Source organism: Lolium perenne, chromosome 3 (genome assembly GCF_019359855.2).
Source record: "Lolium perenne isolate Kyuss_39 chromosome 3, Kyuss_2.0, whole genome shotgun sequence".
Lineage (NCBI taxonomy): Eukaryota > Viridiplantae > Streptophyta > Magnoliopsida > Poales > Poaceae > Lolium > Lolium perenne.
Genome location: NC_067246.2, coordinates 74,482,361 through 74,491,020, shown reverse-complemented (window position 1 = coordinate 74,491,020; position 8,660 = coordinate 74,482,361).

Below are 8,660 nucleotides of genomic sequence, written 5' to 3'. Positions count from 1 at the left end.
AGAACTGAATATCGTACTGCGCTTGTGTGGAGAAAGATCGGGACTGGTCATTTACTACAAATTTACTGAATAGTCAAAGCGAAGAGCAAGTTACAAAGGCAGCGAAAAGCGAGTTAGAAAAGCAGGGAGGAGTTTCACTAACAGTAACCAGATTTCCTCCCATTTCACAGGTTAGATATAAAATTTATCAAACTATTACAGTGGTTTTGGAATAAGCACCAATACACACATATAGCCATTCGTTTCACAGTAATATATTAATGAAATTTCATACGATTGCAAATCTTTTCTCCTATATGGTCAAAATATAAAATTAAGGTTCATTGAAATCGGAGGCGGTACACTGAAATGCATATGCCTGATCAATCAAGATAAACATAAGATCATTTCATATTTTCATGTTGGACATGATCAAAGAGAACCACATCATAGACCCCTAGCAGAACTAATTCAAGAGATCGAACCTTATACGTACATAACTTAAGAAGTCTATGTCATTACATCAACACATGCTTCACTGGACCCAAACAGACAAAACATCTGTGATTTGTTTGCACAGCAATTATTTCTTAATTTTCTCGAAATATCAAATAAAGATGCCATCAATTGTCTACATATGGTTCTAGGGGCGAACAATCCTCATCGTGTCAACACTCTCTAGGCTCCAAGAAATAACTTCTTTACCCATGTATAGCAGCAGATCTACAACCAAAGACTCGGAACATATAGCTTACGTCATTGCGCGGGAGGATCAAAGCAACAACTCCCGCAACATAAATCTAGCCATATGTGTTAGACAACGACTTAGTCCAGCTCTGTTTACTTTCTCAGTCAATACTTATCTGTACGCACACCACTATCACCGTGCGTTTAGCTACGATGTGTAACCACCGTGGCTCTCTTGCTGTACGGGCCTATATATTGTAATCTCATTGAGATCAATAAAGTTTATTGCACAGTTAATTCTATTCCATGTTTACATGGTATCAGACTCTCCCTAACCTCTCCGATCCTACTATGACGCGCACCGCCCCAGCCGCCGGCGCGGCCACCTCTGGCGCCACCAGCGCGGGTTCCCTCTCACCACCATTAACCCAACCTTCCGCGCCCCCACCCCTCGCAATTCTTTCTTCACCCTATCCACCATATCCCTCCGCGGCCAGCCTGAAGACGTTCAGGACCTGCAACGCGGTTCCTACGCACTATGGAGAGACCGCGTGGAGATGAAGTTCGCCATCTACCAAGTCCTCGACCACGTCGTCAACGACATCGCCAACCCTGCCGATCCGGAGTGGCTCTCTCTCGACTTCATCGTCAAGGGATGGATCTGCGACCTCATCACGCCGTAGCTCCACACCGCTGTCTCCTCCCCGGGCGCCACCACCCCCACCATCTGGGTGGCCATAGAGACCCTCTTCCACAACAACGGTCTGGCCCGCGCCATGATGCTCTCCGAACGACGAGTTCCGCAACACCAAGTAGCTCGAGAACCCTCTCAGCGTCTACATCGGTAAGCTCAAGGCCATCTTCGACGAACTCCGTGACCTACGGTATCCTCTGGAGACCCATGCACTTCTTCAACTCGTCCGTGGCCTCCACGAACACCACGAGACCGTCGGGAAGTACATCCAGACCGAGGCCGCCACCCTCTCCTTCGCCGCCGCGGTGGACAAGCTCTCCATGGATGAGAAGATGCAGGGCAAGGCCCCTAGTGCGGCCTCCTCTTCCACGGCCTTCATCACGTACCCACGTCCTCCTGCTCCGTCTGGTAACCATGGCGGCCATGGCTCCTTTGGTGCGCAGAACTCTCCTTCACCAAATCAAGGCCACCAGAAGTGCAAGAGGTTCAACAACCACGACGGCTACCCCAACACCTCCGCCCCCAACTCGGCGCGCCCCTAGACAGGCATGTTCCAGGCGCGCTGGAGCGGTGAAGGTGACAGGCCAGGCCTGGACCATGCCTGTCTAGGGGCGCGCCGAGTTGGGCGCGGAGGTGTTGGGGTAGCCGCCGTGGTTGCTGAACCTCTTGCGCTTTTTGGTGGCCTTGGTTCGGTGAAGGAGAGTTTTGCACGTCGAAAGAGCCATGGTTGCCGGATGGAGCGGGCGGACGCTGGTACGTGATGAAGGCCGTGGAGGAGGAGGCCGCACCAGGGGCCTTGCCCTGCATCTTCTCATCCATGGAGAGCTCGTCCACCGCGGCAGTGAAGGTGAGGGTGGCGGCCTCGGTCTGGATGTACTTCCCGACAGTCTTGTGGCGTTTGTGGAGGCCACGGACGAGCTGAAGAAGTGCATGGGTCTCCAGAGGATACCCTAGGTCACGGAGTTCATCGGAGATGGCCTTGAGCTTACCGATGTAGACGTTGAGAGGGTTCTCGAGCTGCTTGGTGTTGCGGAACTCGTCGGAGAGCATCATGGCGCGGGCCAGACCGTTGTTGTGGAAGAGGGTATCTATGGCCACCCAGATGGTGCGGGCGGTGGCGCCCGGGGAGGAGACGGCGGTGCGGAGCTCCGACGTGATGAGGTCGTAGATCCATCCCTTGATGATGAAGTCGAGGTAAAGCCACTCCGGATCGGCAGGGTTGGCGACGTCGCTGACGACGTGGTCGAGGACTTGGTAGATGGCGAGCTTCATCTCCACATGGTCTCTCCATAGCGTGTAGGAACCGCACTGCAGGTCCAGGACGCCTTTAGGCTGGCCGCGAAGGGATATGGTGGATAGGGTGAAGGAATAATGGCGAGGGGTGGGGGCGCGGAAGGTTGGGTTAATGGTGGTGGAGAGGGAAGAGCTGGTGGCGGTGGAGGTTCCCGCGTTGGTGGCGCCGGAGGTGGCCACGCCGGCGGCTGGGGCGGTGCCCGTCATAGTAGGATCGAAGAGGTTAGGGAGAATCTAATACCATGTAAACAGGGAATAGAATTAACTGTGCAACACACTTTATTGATCTCAATCAGATTACAATATATAGGCCTGTACAGGAGGAGATAGCGAGAGGGCCATGGTTACAGGACCGTGGTGTGGTTGTCTAAACGCACGGTGATAGTGGTGTGCGTACATATAAGTATTGACTGAGAAAGTAAACACCACAGATCTGTAACCACCACGGCCCCCTCGCTATCTCTTGTGCGGACGTATATATTGTAATCTAATTGAGATCAATAAAGTGTGTTACACAGTTAATTCTATTCCCTATTTACAATATGTTCCGAGCTTATCAACGTTTTGTGCCCTACGTTGATTGTGCGGGAGGATCAATATAAATCTAGCCAACATCCTGATTCGAGGATCAATATAAATCCTATCAACGTTTTTTGCCTTACGTTTGTCATATTTAAACAAGGAATTTGCGTACTCGAGAACCACCTGATTCGAGAGCACGATAATAAGAGAAAAAATTATCTTAGACAACCACGCCATATACTGTACAAGAGATTCACCGGAATTAAAAACCATCTACACTACAATGGAGCAATTCTGGGCGACCAACCGTGTTCTTTTTTTTCAAGAGCACGCGCAAAGCGTGCCTTATCTTTATAGAAGAGAGCAACATCATTTACAAGACTCGGTGACCAGATGCGAACATCATGCCCGAGAACCCACACATGCCCTAACTCCGCCTAAGCCTACTCTCTCGCGACATCCAAACTCTTCCCTCTCTTCGCTCTCTCCCAAAGCTGAAACTCGTCTCTGATCTCCTGCAACATTTGATCAACATTCTTCTGCCTCCTGGTGTTCCCGAAAGCCCTCGCGTTGCGTTGCTTCCAGAGCGTTCATGTCGTGTAGATCACCATGGAGTCGAAGCGTCTCATGTCGATCCTCCTCACTGTAAGGGTACATTGCCCCTATGTGTGGTTTTGGTAATTAATGACAACCCTTACGGACTAATGTTTTCATTGAGTTTATATGAAGGAATATTCCATAGATACTACTTGTATTCCATGTGTTGGATTCTAGTATGGATGCCATGAAGATAAAGATACACCTTGTGTATTGGCTTCAAGATCATCGATTTGAAGATATGTATGTGGTATGATCAAGAAGAAGAAATGAAAATGGAGTTCCTATGTGGAACTCAATATTAGCCATGCTCTATCTTATGTGATAAGTAATGAATGATCAAGATCTTGAGAGCTTGATTCCAAGTGAAGAATTCTTTATACACCTCAAGATAGTATGGTAGAGCATGAGAAGATACAAGGTTGACCAATACAAAGAGTGAAGAATAGATTCAAGCTTGATCAACACATGAAGCATGAAGAATGTGTCACGTGAAGTCACATGGTATCTTTCCATGGACATGCATCAAAAAGGGAGATCTCATATAGCCCATGAGAGGATGACATCAAGTTGTGATCGTCATCAAGGTTGAGTTGGGCAAGTTCAAGTTTAGTATCTCGAGGGGATCATATGCTTGAAGCTTGCCATCCATTTGATGATAATGGACATGTGAAGATGTACATCAATGGAGCTTTCCCATCATAGTGTATGGGGAGCATTTGTGAGTCTTCACGAAGTAACGATGATCAAGTAAGGCATTCCGGCTTGAGTGGAGCTTGAAGAGCTATCATCAAGATCAAGCGGGATGCGCAAGACAAAGGTATGGCCTTGATAGGTTTTCCTTTTACCGGTCTCAAGGTGGTTGTTGGGAGACCGGATTATAGGATAGATAGCCGCACTATCAAGAGGGGCTTTCGGTTGGGTAACTTGATCGCATCGTCTTAGGGAGCTCAATCCTTTGCATACTTTGCATATCCCTATTGTTTCTTAGTGTTTCTCTGTGAGAGGTTCTTGAGCTTGTTGCTAGCTTTACAACAAGCCCAAGTTCATCGAAAATGGAATCCGCATGCATCTTCTATTGTGTTTTCGAGTTTGGACATCTTCACCGTTCCTTGACGGTGGGAGACTCCCTCTCTAAAATCATCTAAAATATTATGTGAGGAGTCTCCATATTTTTTTGGGGTTCTATTCGTCGTTATCTTTCCAACAAAATTGGTTTCATGTCAATCGGGATTCGGATACAAAAGTTATCACAGTTTTTGTATAAACATGTTTTTCCCCGCTGGCCCGGTCAACCGGTCCTGGCACCGGCGCCGATCCGGTCACTGGCCCGGTCGACCGGGTGGTGGACCGGGTGCCCCGGCGCCCAACCGGACCCCACGCCGGTGCCAGCCGGGAGGAGTCCAGAATGCCAAAACGCCCGCCCGGTCAGGATCCGGTCACCGTCCCGGTTTGGACCGGCCGGTCCGGTCCCTGGTCCGTTTGACCGGATTTCTCGAAGCCTTACCTTCCCCAACGGTTATTTTCTCCCTTGGGCTATAAATAGCCCTTCTTCCACCTTGGGCTGTTAAGTTCTTCCACTCTCTCTCCTCCATTGTTGACTTTGAAGAACTTGGCCTCTCTCTTGATTCCCCCCATGATTCTTGCTCATTCTTGAGGGATCTAAGAGAGGAGATCTAGATCTACAATCCCCACCAATTCATCTCTCCTCTAAGTGAGGGGAACCCTTTGGATCTAGATCTTAGAGTCATTTGTTGATTTCCTCTTTGTTCTTCCTCTCCAATCTCATCCTAGCATTTGTTACTTTGGTGGGATTGTAGTGTGAATGATTTGAACACCTCTAGTGTTCTTGCTTTGCATCATTGCATAGTGTTGAGCTCTCCACCACGATTAGTTCGAGTGAGAGACCGTGAGCTTGTTACTCTTGGAGGGAGACCTCCTAGTTGGCTTGGCGGTTGGTGCTCTGGTGATCTCTTCAAGGAAGATTGCGAAGAGGCCTGGGCTTCTCCTTCGTGGAGCTTGTGAAGTGGTTGTGGAGCTTGCCATCTCCGGAGTGGAGAAAAAGCTAACCATAAGGAAAAGGCCAGTATCCTTCGTGGGTTTGGCTCGGAGAATAGGGTGAGCCTTCGTGGCGTTGGGGAATCCTTCGTGGGACCTCCACTCCTCCAACGTGACGTACCTTCTTGCAAGGAAGGGAACACGGGAATACATCCTCGTCTCCGCGTGCCTCGGTTATTTATATACTCGAGCTTACTTTCCTTGTGATAGCCATCGTGCTTGAAGTACATATATCTTGCTATCACTTGTGCTTCATATATATTGTGTCTATCTTGCTTAGCTCTAGTTGTTGTTGTTGTACTTAGTTGAGCCTAGCATATTTAGGGTTTGTGCTTGTAAACTAAACGTTAGTTTAATTCCGCATTCTTACAAGCCAAATCCGTAAGAGTTTTTAAACGTCTATTCACCCCCCCCCCTCTAGGCGACATCTCATCCTTTCACTCACTCGCTTGCGGGCCTCTGTCCACCATCTCTGCAAGTTGCCTATGGAGCCTGGGTCCGTCAGCTGTAGGCTCGCACTGTGTAATACTCTGCACCACACCTGTCTCGCATAAGTGAAAAGGGTTAGAATATGATCCACATTGTCCTCCTCCTGCAGGCATGTGTAGCAAGCGTCTGGGTGCTCCTGGAGCCCATGCTTCGCCCTCCTGTCCGAGGTCCAAAGCCTATATCTCAGGGCCAACCATGCAAACATGTTGCATTTCATGGGGGAGAAGGAGCCCCACACTGGCCTACTCATGGTCCATCTCATGCTCCCCTGGCACAACATGTCGTAGGTGTCTTTTGCCGTGTATCTTCCGGATTCCACCCCTTTCTAGGAGATGTGATCCGGGCTAGCTGCCTCCCTGTGCACAGATTCCACTGCCTCCCAAAGTGTCAGACATTCCCTCCAGAGCTCCTCTTTCATCTCTCCCGTCATGTCGTCTATCCATCTATCATCAGGCAGTGCCTCACCTACGAGCCACTCATTTTTTCTCCTTGTTGGGACCCTAGCCACCACTTCCGGTGCCAAATCCACCGCGGTAAATCTGCTGATCCATCATCAGGCAAGCAACCATGTTCAAAGGAAAAGAAAAGGATACCGCTAATGTCGGCTGGTGGCAAGAGATGTCACCTGATGGGCAGGATCTGATCGGCCTTCAGGTGGCGAGGCGCCGCCAACAAAATTGTTCTGCCAGAGATAGAGGATCGGAGTCGGAGGAGAGGGGGCAAAAGGGAGAACGATGAAGAAGGCTCCACGCTCTGGTGGGCTAGGCCAGTCTAGGCTACGAAAACGGATGCGAGAAATCGACGGTCGTGGAGACCTACCATCTCTTTGTTTACTACTTCCTCATTTAACAATCAAGAAAGTCCGGTCCATCAACTTCATGAAAAGTCCATGTTTCATCCTCTTCTTTAAGAGCACCTCCAGCCATTGGCGCTCCCCACGACCAAATCCGGTGATAAATAGCGTTGGATTGGATGAAACTTTAGCGTAGGGAGCATCGAAATTCCAGCCGTCTCCCCAGGTAGACGCCCGGAGATCGGCGTTTTTGGCTTTACTTTTACAAATATACTCACAGTTTGGCGAATTTGACAAATTTTACCAATATTTGGCTTATTTTTACAAATAAACGTTATAGTTCAACAAAGCAAGCAAATAATTTGACAAGTTTTGAAACAATTCAAATGGAAACTAGTTGGTGTTGCCTCGAAGCGTCCATATGTGCTCCACCAGATCATCCTGCAGCTGTTGATGCATTGTGGAGTCTCGAATCTCCTGACACATAGCTATGAATGCAACCCACGATGTCGGCACCTGGTGATTAGGAAGTGAAAGAGGACCCTCTCTGTCATATGGTGCAGCTTGTTCGCTCAGAAAAACCGGATACTTTCGCTCATTCTCGATAATCATGTTGTGTAAGCACACACAACAGTTCATCACCTCCCACATCTGATCTTTAGACCAAGTCAAAACGGGGAACCAGACTATAACAAATCTCTACTGGAGGACACCAAATGCACGCTTGACGTCCTTTCGGCAACCTTCTTGTTTCTTGACAAACTCCACCTTTTTCGGGAGGACGGGGCTTGAGATAGTCTTCACAAATGTTGTCCACTTTGGATAGATACCGTCTGCAAGATAGTATCCCTTGTTGTACTGTCGGCCATTGATCACAAAGTTAACCGGGGGAGCATGATCATCAACAAGCCCGAAAAAAATCGACGAGCACTGCAAGACATTGATGTCGTTGTTGGATCATGAGTAGCCACTGCCTCAAGTATCATAGTGCAGCCTTTTTGTGACCCTTGTACATTCCCTGCCAGGCAAACTGGCAGTTCTTTCATTTCCAATGCATGCAGTCAATGCTTCCAAGCATCCCTGGAAATCCTCGAGCTTCATTGACATCGAGGATCTGAGCAGTGTCTTCGACAGTGGGTGATCTCAAGTAGATGTCCCCGAACACTGCTATCACTGCCCTGTAGAACCAGTAGAAACAATCATGGGCGGTGGAGATATGCCCTAGAGGCAATAATAAAGTGGTTATTATTTATATCTTTATGTTTATGATAAATGTTTATATATCATGCTATAATTGTATTAACCGAAACATTAGTACATGTGTGATATGTAGACAACAAGAAGTCCCTAGTATGCCTCTTAAACTAGCTTGTTGATTAATGGATGATTAGTTTCATAATCATAAACATTGGATGTTATTAATAACAAGGTTATGTCATTGTATGAATGATGTAATGGACACACCCAATTAAGCGTAGCATAAGATCTCGTCATTAAGTTATTTGCTATAAGCTTTCGATACATAGTTACCTAGTCCTTATGACCATG